Source organism: Pleurodeles waltl, chromosome 1_2, assembly GCF_031143425.1.
Source record: "Pleurodeles waltl isolate 20211129_DDA chromosome 1_2, aPleWal1.hap1.20221129, whole genome shotgun sequence".
NCBI lineage: Eukaryota > Metazoa > Chordata > Amphibia > Caudata > Salamandridae > Pleurodeles > Pleurodeles waltl.
In genome coordinates this window covers 795,745,213-795,759,587 of record NC_090437.1, presented here as the reverse complement: position 1 = coordinate 795,759,587, position 14,375 = coordinate 795,745,213, and positions in this window count along the sequence as shown.

Here is a 14,375-nt window from a genome sequence, read left to right as displayed (position 1 = left end):
GCAAAATGGCAGGTGTAACCGTGCCAATGCACAGTTAGGTCTTGCAAAATGCAAATCAAATTGCCCCATTCCCCCCTCACTTCCCCCCCCCCCCCCCAGCAGTTAATGTGTTATAGAGGCAGCAACTGTGCTTCTGAAATTACAAATAGATGTGTTAATCCCCAGGAAAAGCACATTTTATTATTTTAATACAAATTGTACCTTTGTTCAATCCTTGAACATTTTGTAAATAAAAAATAGGGATGAGGGGAAAGCAAAGTGATAGTTAGGTGCAATTAGGAGAATTATGATTTTTCCAAGGTAACTCCTTTAGATAGTTTTGTGGTCATCCATAGATAATAGCCCTGGATTGAATGATACCAAATTTGGAATGCCTACAGCAACCAGTTTCTTTGGTCTGCTTTTTAGGTCTGGCATTAGTCAAGACCTTGTGATTTTACTAACGTATATCAATATATAAAAATATGTAACTCAAGTTACAGTTAATTGGAGGAACAATAATTTGAGCCCTGAAGTAACTATAACTCATGCCCCTGCCATTCACAGTGTTGTAATCAATGATGTAATTTCAGATGTGAGCAGTGATGTTACCGATTATGTAATAGAAAATGCCACGAGTGATGTATTATGTGAGGATATAAGCAGTGCATGGCAAGGGTGTGAGCTATAGTTACTTCAGGACTAGAGTTTAAGTTACTTCAGTTAATTATAACTAGTGAATTTCAGAGTTTGTTTAGTTTATAATGTAATGTTTCAAATGGCATTGTCACATAACTGTAAAATCACTTTAACCTTTGCTTTTGCAGTGAATTTCCAAAGCTTTATTGAATACCTAACTATACCTGTCAATTTAACTTTTTTTAGTGAATTTCTAAGGTTTTTTAATAGTATAAGTTAATGCAATTTTATAAAAGGCAGACCCATTGGTTTAGTCTAGAAGTCACTGCAACATCTGTCAATGAACATTTAAATAAAGCACCTGCAATCAAAACAATATTAAAGAAGTGAGACTCTTTCTTGGGGGAGGAGCCAAGATGGCGGCCGGGATGGACGGCTAGAGCGAGCGCTCCATCCCGGACCCACCACAAATATCCTGCAGGAAGCCCCTGGGGCGCGGGGGACGAGGAATAGATCGCGCAGGGGACGAGGAAGCGTCCTCAGATGGATCGCCTAGAAAGAGGAGAGCCTGGCATTGCCGAGATGGGGGCCCCTGTTCAGTGACTTTCCCCCGGACGGAGGATCGGGGGACTGAGCGCCCGCCATCTTGAGCCCGACAACGCTGGAGGCGCGGTCCGAGGCTCCTGAGCGCCGAAGCTGCGAGGTAGTACTGTGAGCACGGGGGCCGCAGCGGGACCTCCGGAGATTGTTAAGAACTGGACGGCGCGATGGGACGAGGCTGGGAAGTACTCCAGGCCAGATGCACTCGCTGGGGTGGGCGCTGCCATCCTGAGCCCACCTCACGGACAGCGGGCGCGAGCGCGGAGCACCCACCTGACTGGAACAAGATGGCTACGGGCGGCACCTGAAGGTATGGGGCGCGCGGAGCAGGTCTGTAAGCCGAGAGATACCGCAGGGCTCCTTAAGCCCGTATAACATTCCACAATTGGATCTTGCAGCTAGGCCCCCTTGGGTGAATCTGCCGGAGGGAGCACGACCAGCGCTGGGGCTTGGGAGACCCGGGCGCGCCAAGGCTAAATAGAAGTGAGTCACCTCTTGGCCCCCAAAATAAAGGAGAGACGCTGCTCCGGAACGAGCAGCTCAGTTTGGTTTGAACGGGGGTAACGGCACAGGATCTCGCCTCCCTACACGCCGCCAGAGCGAAACGCGTGACAAAGAGCAGAGGAATAGCAGCTGTGGACTATTGTCTACGGCGGGGGCGACGAGGGCGCTCCTGCGTTTCCCATCTCCCCCCCCCCTTTTTTCCCCCGATTTGGCGCTTGCTCAGAGGTGTGCACCCCCCTGGAACAGGCTACAACAGGAGCAGGGGCTTGTGCGGTGGGTCCAGGGGAACGGATCTAGAGACGGGAGGAATAAAGACCGGCACAGATGCTCCCCAACCAACCTGGTACAGACAAATATCAGTGAACGTTGGATACCGCTGCCCCCTCAACACCCTGCAAGCAAATAGGGACATAACCAAAGATGCTAGGCCTGCACATCAGGCCCTACTAAAACCTGCCCCCCTGACACGTGACCGAACGGAAGGGGATTACAACCTGATTCGGCGGAGAGGGACTGAGGAGCAGATAAAGTGGTGGTAAAGGGAAGGAAGAAAAGAGGGGGTACCGGTCATCATACTGAGACACTCCACGGAACGAACACAATGGCGGGCAGGCTGAAATCAGCCAAAAATCAGGACAGAACCACGCAAGGTTCAGCTTCCACCGACCAACCAGCAAACCCGACCCTGGAGTACACTTGCATCACAATCCACGCAACTAGAGAGGGTACTTCAAGCGATAATGGACACTAAAACTTCCCTGGAGAACAGAATCGACGCAGTATCGCAAGACTTGAATTTACCCCGTGTGGACCACCGCAAGCTAGCGGAAAGAGTTAAGGTGGTGGAGGAGGGGGTGACAGAGGTATCTCCCACGGTTCAGGACAACCAAAAACAGATTCAACGCATGGATGCGGAATTGATGGCACTATGGAGGCGGGCGGAAGAGGCCGAGAGCAGATCGCGCCGGAATAATATCCGTTTCCTGGGGTTTCCCGAAAGCACGCAACACCAAAGCACGGAAATAATGCTAGAACAATGGCTAATCAAAGAGGTGCTAGGCGGGGCCCCATCCAAGCTATTTACAGTGGAACGGGCATACAGAATTCCGAGTAGGCCCCCACTCCCCGGACAACCACCCAGACCAGTGATCGCCAGATTCCTAAATTTCCGGGACAGAGATGCAATCCTACAACAGTTCTGCAACAAAGGCCCATTTAACTTTGAGGAATCCCCCATTAACGCATATCCAGACTTCACACAAGAGGTGCAAAGAAAACGCAACTCATATGTTAGGGTTAAGCAACACCTGCGCAAACTCAACATTAAATACGCATTACTTTTCCCCGCCAAGCTGAGAGTGACGTCAGATGATCGTAACCACATATTTAACTCTCCGGAAGACGTCTGGACATGGCTTCACGCCAAAGGCCTTGCGAGCATGGCAGATGAAGCTGATAGAGAAGAGTGGTCGATCTCGACATCAAGGAAACGCTAAAAAAAAACGGACTAGGGCCTAACCGTCCGCCCAACAGGTAGCAGAGGAGAGAGCAAAAGTTCTGAAAGAAACCCCTCTGCTAACACAAAACACATTCAAAATAATTCGGGAGCTACCGGAGTTTAACTCGGACACGTTCAGCTCTGTCTCCACTATAACGAATGATGCAAAAGGTCCAAGGATCACCCCTAGAGCGGCAGATGACCTCTGAACACGACCAAGAACACTGCTCATGTTCTGCTGCTGGGGGGAGAGCTGGCTGGACATCCCGGAGTCCCCCTGAAGCTTCGGGGTAACCTGGAGCACGAGTATCCTTCAAAAATGTGTATCTCAAGTATTCCTTTTCCCTTTATTTTCTATTTTTGTTCTTATGCGGGGGGGTGTACACGCCGCGGGGGCGACCGCTGACAACAGCGGACGTAGTCTGTGGTCTGATGTGAGCCCCACAAGTGAGCCACATTAGGCAGTTATGATGTCACCACCACGGATATCCACAAGGATACAGGATTTTTTTATATATAAACAAGTTAAGTAGTTTTATATCAATAGATAAGAGTGAGTGGGGAATAGTTGGGGGGAGGGTAGTTGCAAATTAATAAAAACACACAACACAGATCCATTACAAACATGCAATCACTGCTGGTACAAACAAATATATTTAACAGCTTTCTCAGAGAGGCAGCAAATCAGAAGTCTAATGATCGAGATTGCGGAAAACGCACAGACGCACCCCACACTTTGCTATGGCAACACAAACTAAACGCAACAGCAATCAATTCGACATAATGACATGGAATGTGAGGGGGATGGGTACATTAAATAAGAGATCTCGTATTCACGCACGCCTCAAGCGACTGGGAATACATATAGCTATCCTCAAGAGACACACTTATTGGAACCAGATTTGCAGGAAATACGCGCGAAGTGGGGCGGACAAATGATAGGCACAACATACTCTGTGTTTGCACAGTGATACTGATATGGATCGCAAGAGGAGTCCCATATCACCAAACAGCACACAGAATAGACCCAGGGGGTAGATTTGTGGTGACGGAAGGCCAACTAGATGGCAGACAACTTTCTATAGTCGGTATATATGCCCCAAATGGGGGCACAGCGGGATTCTTGGGTACCCTCACTCCGGCATTGCTAGCAAACCCATCAGCCCCGGCTGTTTGGGCAGGGGATTTCAACAGTATACCAGACCCCATATTGGATAGAACCGGCGCCCCATCGAGCGCAGAAGCGAGGAAGAATATCTTAACCCCTCTGCAACATTGGGCGGGCGACTTGAGGCTTTATGATATATGGCGTACAAAACACCCCCTTCAGAAGGAATACTCATTTTACTCAGCTCCACACAGAACACACACTAGAATAGACACCATCTGGGGCACCCTGGATATAGCCGCGCTGGTAGTTGGAACGGAATATCTAGCGAGGACACTCTCGGACCACTTGCCGTTGAGAGTGTCACTTAACTGGGGTAGGAGCCGGCAGGTGATCCCAACTTGGTGTTTACAAGTAGACGCGCTCCAAGACCAGGCACTTGTGGACACGTTAAATACCACAATACGAGAGTTCTGGGAAATAAATGAACTAACGGCAAACACACGTGCAGTGGAATGGGACGCCCACAAGGCAGTGGTCAGAGGGCAGTGCATTACTACAAGCTGGGGAGTAAGGCGCACACTACACACCAAAATTGTTAAATTGGAAAAGGATCTAAGATCAGCTGAAATAGCAATCGCACAGGGGGATTCCCCCTACACGACATTACAAGAAGCCCGCAGAAAGTATAATGAAGCAGACAACAGACTCCGTTACCATGATTATAACTACCACTTAATGCGCTTGCAAACAGAGGGCGACAGGTCGGGTAAAATGCTGGCCTGGTTATTGCGAGAAGACAAACAACATTCTCCCATAGGCGCCATCCGGGTCGATGCTCACACCACGGTTACCACACAGGCAGAGATAAATGAAAAGTTCAGAGATTACTACAAGAATTTATACACTAAGCGCACCTCGTGGACTGTTACACAATTTGAGTCATTCCTGGGGGGCTCCCTCTTGCCGCAATTATCTCAAGCAGACGGGGACACACTAGAAGCACCTCTAACAACAGGTGAAATAGACTTAGTCTTAATACAGATGCCCAGAAACAAATCGCCGGGAATAGATGGCCTCCCAATAGAGTATTAAATTTCCGCAGACTCCTGAGTGAAATGGGAGACACCCCCTCAGATGCATATGATGAAATGGTGCTGTCACTAGACATTGAAAAGGCGTTCGATACCCTGGAATGGGATTTCCTCTGGACAACAATGAGACAGATGGGAATAGGTCCCAACTATGTAAGATGGGTCCGCACACTATACTCAAAACCACAAGCTAGAGTGAAGACAGGCACAGCGATTTCTGAAAGTTTCCCTATAACAAGAGGTACGAGACAGGGCTGTCCCCTCTCTCCACTATTGTTTGCAATTGCAATGGAGCCACTAGCAACTAAAGTGCGCTCCATGGCAGACGAATGGGGATTAATTAGGAATGAAACACATCACGCAATCTCGCTATATGCAGACGATGCTCTTATATACACTCGGAAAGGTGTGGAGTCGATACCCTCCATAATGACACTCCTAGCGGAGTTCGGTAGGATCTCTGGGCTAGCAGTAAACTGGGACAAATCGTGTGTGTTCCCACTGACTAGATGGCCACCAGAACGACAGGAAGGGGTACTACGCAGGCGCCTGAAATGGTGCTATGAAACATTTAAATACTTAGGGGTCCATATTTACCACAGCACAGAAGATCTCAGAGATGGTAATTTGGGGAGAGCCCTAACCTCCATGAAGGGCTCTTTACGCTTTTGGAATAAACTTCCGCTCTCTCCACCGGGCAGGGTAGCGATCGCAAACATGTTGGTCTTGCCCAGACTACTGTATTACTTCACGGCTCTGCTAATTGTTCTCCCACAAAGCTTTTTCAGCAACCTGAACACAATGCTGATACAGCTCATATGGGGGGGAGGGAGAGCGCGGGTGGCGCTATCCACACTGCAGCGACCAGTGGATTTGGGTGGACTGGGGCTCCCAACTTCGAGCTTTATTATGCAGCGGCACAACTTCAATGGCTCCAGCATTGGCTCCACAGGCCGCTGTCAGCTGAAGCTATATGGATGCAGACCAAGTTAAAAGGAGACCGCCTGTTAACATGGCTATCACACAAGCACCCTAAAAACGAACCTATTAATGCACTACTGGCTGTGGCACACGCTTGCTGGGGGAGGTATATCCAGAAGGGACAAGGAACAGTCCCATACACCCCGTTGGAGTGTCTTCTGGAGCAGCAGAGGATCGCGCCGCACATGTCTTTAGTGTGGTCGGAGGCGGGTATACGACTGGTGGGTGACTGTTTTGAAGACGGTAAACTAATGTCATTTGAGGCTATCCAGGCTCTCACAGATGTGAACCCTGATCAATTCTTATCGTATTATACGATATGCCACGCAATAAAGAAAACATGGGGAATGGGTACTCTAGAGCCAGAGACTTCCCCCACAACACATCACATACTACAGGACGGCGCCCAAACTAAAGCAATCTCTAACCTATACAAAATACTTAGCAAGCCTTCAGAACCCCACTTAGAAAGAGCTAGGGAAAGGTGGAACACTGTCCTCCCCACCCCGATCCTACAGGACGACTGGGTGAAAGAATTGTCACACGTCCGGGGGGTATCAAGGAACCCCAGATTCCGCTACACCCAGTTTAACTTTTTACATCAGACGTATCTGTCCCCGGCCAGGCTGAAACGTATGTTTCCTGAAACGGCGCCGACGTGTCCTAGATGCATGGAACCAGCTGCCCATTTTTACCATATGGTTTGGGAGTGCCCCCGGGCGCAAACAGAATGGAACAGGGTGGTGAAGGAGCTATCAGACTGGATGGGACTAGAATTGGAAGCGGACCCTAGATCTTGCCTATTGGGTGTGAGGACAAGAACAAAAAAGCACAGACATTTACATAAATTTGTAGATCTATCCTTTGCGATGTACAAAAGGTTGATAGCAATGCACTGGAAAGCCCCCAATGTTCCGGACCAGAAATCTTGGCATACCCTCACATTACGGTGGGCCCGCACAGAACACCAGGAGCTTATAAAAATGACATGAGAAGGTCAGACACACACGGGATGCAACACCTGGGAAACAATGGTATCCAAACTCGAAGCAAAAAATGACGATAAACCTCCATGAAGGGGATTAGATAACACTTAAATTGCACCTAACAGAAACATACCCAGACACAACAACATAGATCACGACCAAGACAAGAAAACGGCTGTAGGGGCGCACACTCTCTCACCCATCCAGGAGGAGCCATTCGGTAAGAACACATTTTTAAAGGAATATAAGAGAGGATGCCGAGGAAATTAGGCATTCCCACTACCTACCTTCACTTAAGGCTATGAAGTGCACCTATGGCTTCCAGGGGGGCGCGGACACAAATAGCAAGTGCCACACCATAACCACAAAGAGAGCCTCTCTGATATCCAGCATCAGCGCAACATCACGAACTAAGCAGCAGAAAATTAACACTGTATGTAATAAATGGCTAGTTAAGTGTGTTAACGGGGGGGTTGAGTGGTTTAAATGTAAAGTTAACCAGATAAAAGTGATCCTGTAAGTATTTCTGACTACTGCATGTATTGTACATCTGCTTTATAAAAATTAATAAAAAATATTTAAAAAAAAAAAGTGAGACTCTTTCTTTTACACTCTTCAAGACACATAACGCAACCATAAGGCCAACCACAAGGGGTCCCTGTATTCCCAAGCTTAAGAGCAAAAACTCTAGATAGGGACCGCTTAAAAAAGGACCGTTTTTTCTAGGGGTCATGCTCTATACACCCCAGGAAAGACTGGGTTATTTTTTAAAAGAATTTCTGGGGGGCTGCTGTACTCTCTGCAGCCCCCATAACACCTATAACATATGTTGGTGGTGCTCCTGCCCAGATTAGGGCACTACCATGCATGAAAATATATCTAAATTAACCCATGAAGGGCATTATGAGGTGCTCATTTGTGGAGCAGTGAATAAAAAATGACAGGCTCCGAATACGCATTCATTATTCTATGTCCTCTATTATACATTTTTTTTAATTATTTTTAAGGGTGGCTCAGTCCCACCTGGGATAACCACATCTTTAAAATCAGTTTGTTTAGTTTTTTTATTGGGGGCTGTAAGGGAAACCAACATCTGATGACAGCTCCCCAGCCAGCATCCATTGTGGCTGCTGGTTGGAGGCAGACACTTTATTTTTTGGTGGGTGTCCTGGGGCCCATCTACTAAATCCGTTGGGGCATACTGGGGGAGCCACAGGGCCCTTGCGGTCCCTGTAGGCTCACCTGGTGGTCCCTGTAGGCTCACCTGGTGGGAGTCAGCCACTTTTTGTTTTTGGTGGTAGCCCTGGTACCAACCCGGAGCACCGAAATTGACCAAATGTGTTGCGTGATGTGGGGGAGAATCAAGAGCCCTGCAGACCCTGCCAGCTCCCCTGGCAGGGGCCAACTTCTCTATGTTTTTTGATGGGTGCCCAGGTGCCCACCCTGGGCACGTGTATCTATGAAATATGTTGGGAGCCTCTGCAGCCCCTGATGGCTCCCCAGCAAGCACCCATTGTGGTACTGGCTGAAGCAGGTTTTTACTCTGCTACCACAGTGGGAGCTAACATTTGAACAAGGTCAGGGAAGAAAACCAAAGTTGCTCCTGTCTGGCTCTGGGGGTGGGTTCACTGGGGCTTTACCAAGGCTCGGGGGGGGGGGCACACCTAAATATTTAAGCAACCCCCAGGCCCTGCACTACCCAGGGGGTAATGTTGCCTTAAAGAGTGGGACCCCGCCCTGGATGGGGCTGTGGATCTGAGCTCTCATTAAAAAAAAAAAAAAATGGCCCCATGGGAGTCCCTCAGGCCCCTGCCCCCCAACCAGGCCTACCCTGGCCCTATATGTTTTTTTAATTACTTATTTTTAGGAGGAGGGACTGAACCCCCCTAGTCCAAATCTGGCTACCATTGCATTTTTATTGATGTGCACCAGCCAATCAGATCTTATCTCTAGATCTGTCAGCTCTGCAAATCCTTTGCAGTGTGATATATATACATACATTTCCAACCTTAATTTCTCAAAAACTACTGAACAAATTTACACTAAATCAAAAAAAGAACACTCTCTGAACCAAGATCTAGCTTTCTGTCAAATCTGGTGCAATTCCGTTCAGCCATTTTAGCTTTAGCTGTGTCTAATTTTCCTATGGAAAATTGCATAAGAAAAACACATTTGGCCTCCCCACTTTTTCTTGGCCCTGCTTGACAGACCACCCTGAAATGTTTCAGGAAGTACATGAGGTGGATGATTTTTTGGAAAGTTTTATGAAGATTCATCACATGGTGGCAAAGTTATCAGCAAACTAAAAAATGCTTTTCCTGTGGAAACATGGTCTTAACTATAACTACGCTGTGGGGACTGGGTATCTATATATATCTATACACACCCTCTTACGTACAGGGTCTTTCAGTCAGGTCTCTTCATCCACTTGTCTGTGGGAGTGTCATTTACATTTTGCTTTGGCACACTACAGTATAAAGCATGGGGCACAAGGTCAGCCCACATCATCTAGTTTCTGAGCTTACTTAAGTGATAGCATTGTGCTTGTGCACAACATCTGCAGACAAAGTAGCCCCCTTCACTGTCAGGGAGTACCTGCCCATTTAAATTTTTCCTGTTTTTTCAACTAGTTTTGGAATACTTTGTACGAGAGTCTGGTCACTAACTAGACACTACTGCTGGAAAAACGTTTCAATTTGGAGTGCACTGTATCTCATGCGCACATGGTTACTGGCCACTACCTTTGAAAATAGCTTTTTAAATCATTCCAAGATGGTCATTGTAGGAGGGTGGCTCAGTTTATGGTGTACACCTATGATGTGGCACCCTATACTGAGTCTAGGCAACCCTTAGTGATAGTGAATAGGTGTCCACATAGCAAAAGCTCTCTAGAGGTAGCTGAGACGAACAGCTGGAGCTTGTCAAGGAGGAATGTAAAGCACTTGCAATACATTCCACAGTAATCAGTAACTCACTCTCAAGAAAGAACCACACAAGTGTTGCAAAAATAAAGGGTTCTTTATTACAGCACTGACTACTAGACTACCATTGGTATATCACCCTTTGGAGATATCTACACACACTATATACACAGAATAACATGCAGAAATAGCATAAAATATACAGGGCCCTATGGGGGGGGGGGGAATCATATACTAAGTTAGTGTAATGCGAAATAGTGAACCCAACCAAGGTGAGTGGTAGTTAGCTAGGGGCCGGTGGTAGATGAAAACACCAGCGGTAAGTACGGTAAGTGTCCCCAGCGATCAGGTGCTGAGTGATTACCTACCCAGTCGTCCCATAGGCTAACACAGGGAAGTAGTGGTATGAGTTTGTGTGTTTCAGTACCTTTCCATGTGATGCCAGAGGAAACCAACAGACAAGAGGAAGGTTGGAGAGTGCCTCCACTCGAGGATACCCGGTGTACAGGAGTACCTACACCAGGGGACCGGATGCAGAGGGGAGAAGGGATTCTCCCTGAAGTCAGTGGAAGCCTTGGATTGTCCAGCTGATGTCGTGACCCGTGGACCAGGCCGGTGGAACGCAAGGACTGATTCCAGATGTGGATGAACTGTCAGGGAAATGGACAGAGTCCAGCACCCTTGGAGGTGCCCAGGTGGTGCAGGTGGCAATGCCCACCCTCCTAGAGATGAAGTTCCTACAAGTTAGTGGAGGAAGAAGTCCAACTGAGGGGTCGATGAGCTGCAGAAGATCCTAGGAGTCACCTATGAGCTGTCCCTCGATGGTCACCGGATTGCAGGAGTGCCAGAGACCAGCAGGGTCACCAACAAACACTGGCAAATGCAAGCAGAAGCTGACAATATATTTGCAGAGTTTTGGGGAGCAGCAAGGTCTAGGAGACTCTACCCCGGAGAGGGAGTCAGGGCTGGCCCTCACCATGCAGGAAGGCCAGCAGAAGTTGGAGGCCCCACGAGTGACACAGGGATTCATATGTATAAACCAAGGAACACCATTTACGTCCAATTCTTGTTGTTGTATCAGTAAAGATTCCAAATCAAAATTTATGTGTATTAGCGTTTTTATTCCTCCAATTGTTACATATAATGATATCCATCATACATCCAGAGAAACAACAGCCAACACATGTTTCGTCAACATGACTTCCTCAAGGCAAAAGGAAAGTACATTTTCAAGTAACAAATGTTTCGATGACGCAATTCATAAGCACCAAATCATCCTAAAGGTGCATTTCTTGAGACCATATAGTAGAAGCCTCTTCCCAGATTTGCCACTCACCTGTCAGGTCTGAGAAGTCCTGCAGAATGCATCAGAGTTCGTCTTCATTTGGGGCAAATAAAAGAGGGTAAGAAGCCTGTCAAAGGTCTTGCCCTGCCCCAAATGACCTCCCAGTGGCACATTATGAGCCAGAACCAGTAGGAAGGCTTTTAAACACTTGGGTACCACCAGCACACGGGCTGCCCCAGGCTCAGCAATCTCAGGCTCATTACACAGATCATTCTCCCGGTCAATCAGGTGAGATCCAGAGGTGTCATCAGCTGCCTGGGCCTCGGCTTGTTTCCGAAGGCCCTCAAGGGTGGAGCGTGCTTTCTGCGCTGCACAAAACTACACAAAAAAAGATACATACATATTTAGAGTAAAAGGAGTCTTAATCCAGAGAAATCAAGGTATATGTTGTTTTAGCACTAAGTAACTGGCATGCATCAAAAAAGCAAGCGATGCGTAGATTCCTTACTCACAAGTGAGGCCATGCGTCAATTCTTTCTCCGCTGAGTAAGCAATGAGTCGATTCTTTCCTCGCAGGGAAGGGATGCTTCGGTTTCAGGACAAGCAGCCTCGGTATGTGCGGTGATGTTAAAGATTTTGACGCCTACGGATGCGTGGAAAATCCAGACGCATGGCAGCGATGAATCCACACTGAAGTGGCAATGCCTCAATTTCACCAGAGCTGTGTCGATTTTTCAGCCACGGTGCAGGTGCGGTGTCGATTTTTCTGCCGCTTGGCTCCAGTGCATGGATTTTCACCTTTGGTTCACCAGATTCTCCTTTTAAGGGCCCAGGGACTGGATGTGGCAGCACGTGGCAGGGTAGGGGTTTCAGAAAGGGAACCCAGGTGCTGGCAGATGATGTTTTTGATGGCCTTCAGACTGCAGAACAGGGGGCAAGCTCAGTCCAAGCCCTTGGAGTAACTTCACAAGTAGGATTTCTGAATTCCAATCCTTTCCCTCTTAAGGCAGAAGGAACAGCAGCAGGCCAGCACAGCAAAGCAAGAGGCAGAGTGGCAGGTTCTCCACAAGCATCAAGCTCTTCTCCTTGGCAGAGGTTCCTTTTGATCCAGAAGTAATCTTGAATTGTGAGGTCACCAGTACAATACTTATACTCCTTTCTGACTTTAAAGTAGGCAAAGTTCAAAGGGAAGTCTATGTAGTGCGCAAGACCCTACCTCTTCCTTGCCCTGCCGCAGATACACACCAGGGGGTTGGAGACTGTATTGTGAGAGGACAGGCACAGCTCTTTCAAATGCAGGGGTCCGCTCCCCTCTCTCCCCCCACTCTAGCACAGGAAGACTCATCAGGAAATGCACAACACACCTCAGCTCCCTTTGTGTCATTGTCTAGAGGGAAGTCACAACCAGCCCAACTGTCAGTCTGACCCAGACGTGCATTAAGTAGCCAGGTAGAAGCACAGAATGGTTAAACAAGAAAATCCACACTTTCTAAAAGTGGCATTTGCAAACTTACAATCTAAAAACCTACTACACTAAAAGACATTTTTAAATTGTGAGTTCAGAGACCCCAAGCTCCAGGCATATCTGCTCCCAATGGGAAATTTCACTTAAGAGATTTAAAGGCAATCCCCATGTTAACCTATCGGAGGGATAGACCTTGCAATAGTGAAAACAGATTTTGGCAGTTTTTCACTATCAGGACATTTAAAGCACACCAGTACATGTCCTACCCTTTAAATGCACTGTACCCTGCCCCTAGGGGTGACTTGCTTATAGTAAAGGGGAAGGTTTAGTCCTGGCAAGTGGGTACTTTCCAGGTCAAACTGGCAGTACAAAACTGCACACACAGACACTGCAATGGCAGGTCTGAGACATGTTTACAGGGCTACTCATGTGAGTGGCACAATCAGTGTTGCAGGCCCACTATTAACATTTAATTTACAGGCCCTGGGCACAAGTCGTGCACTATAATGGGGACTTATCAGTAAATCAAATGTGCCAATCATGGAAAACCAATTACCAATATCATTTAGATAGCGAGCACTTGCACTTTAGCACTGGTTAGCAGTGTTAAAGTGCCCAGAGTATCAAAACCAGCAAAAACAAATTACAGCACAGGATCCAAAAACAGGAGGTCAGAAGCAAAAAAGTACAGGGAAACAACACCAAGAGCTGGTAGGTCCCACAGCCAGAATCGCCAAAACCCACAGACTCAACTTCATATCCAATGCCACTGACACACAACTCATCCACTCCCTCACTAGGGACACCACCAACATCAAGACCAACCACTACAACTGCATGACAGAGATCACCAAATGGATGAAGGACCACTGCCTGAAGCTCAACACAGACAAGACTGAGGTACTGATTTTTGGAAACAAACGTTTCCCATGGGATGAACCCCAGTGGCCCTCAGAATTTCAACCTACTCCTAGCCCCACTGACCACGCTAGAAACCTAATGGCAATAGACAATGGTGAGCGCAGGAACAAAAGAATCTACCATAAGTAAATATGCCAAACAACAAAATTGTTTGTGCAGCACAATAATAAATTGTGGCAAATTAAGTTGCAATGATTCGTTAGAACTATATATCTTTGTGTTCAACCTTTGGAGCAATTTATTTTTCTTTAACATGCATTTGAGGGTATGTCAGTAGTAAAAAAATGATAAAGATATCTACATTACAAAACAAACATGGCAAATATGTACAGACATATATTACATCTAATTACAAAGAACATGAACACATCAGTCATCTTTAATTACCAATGAC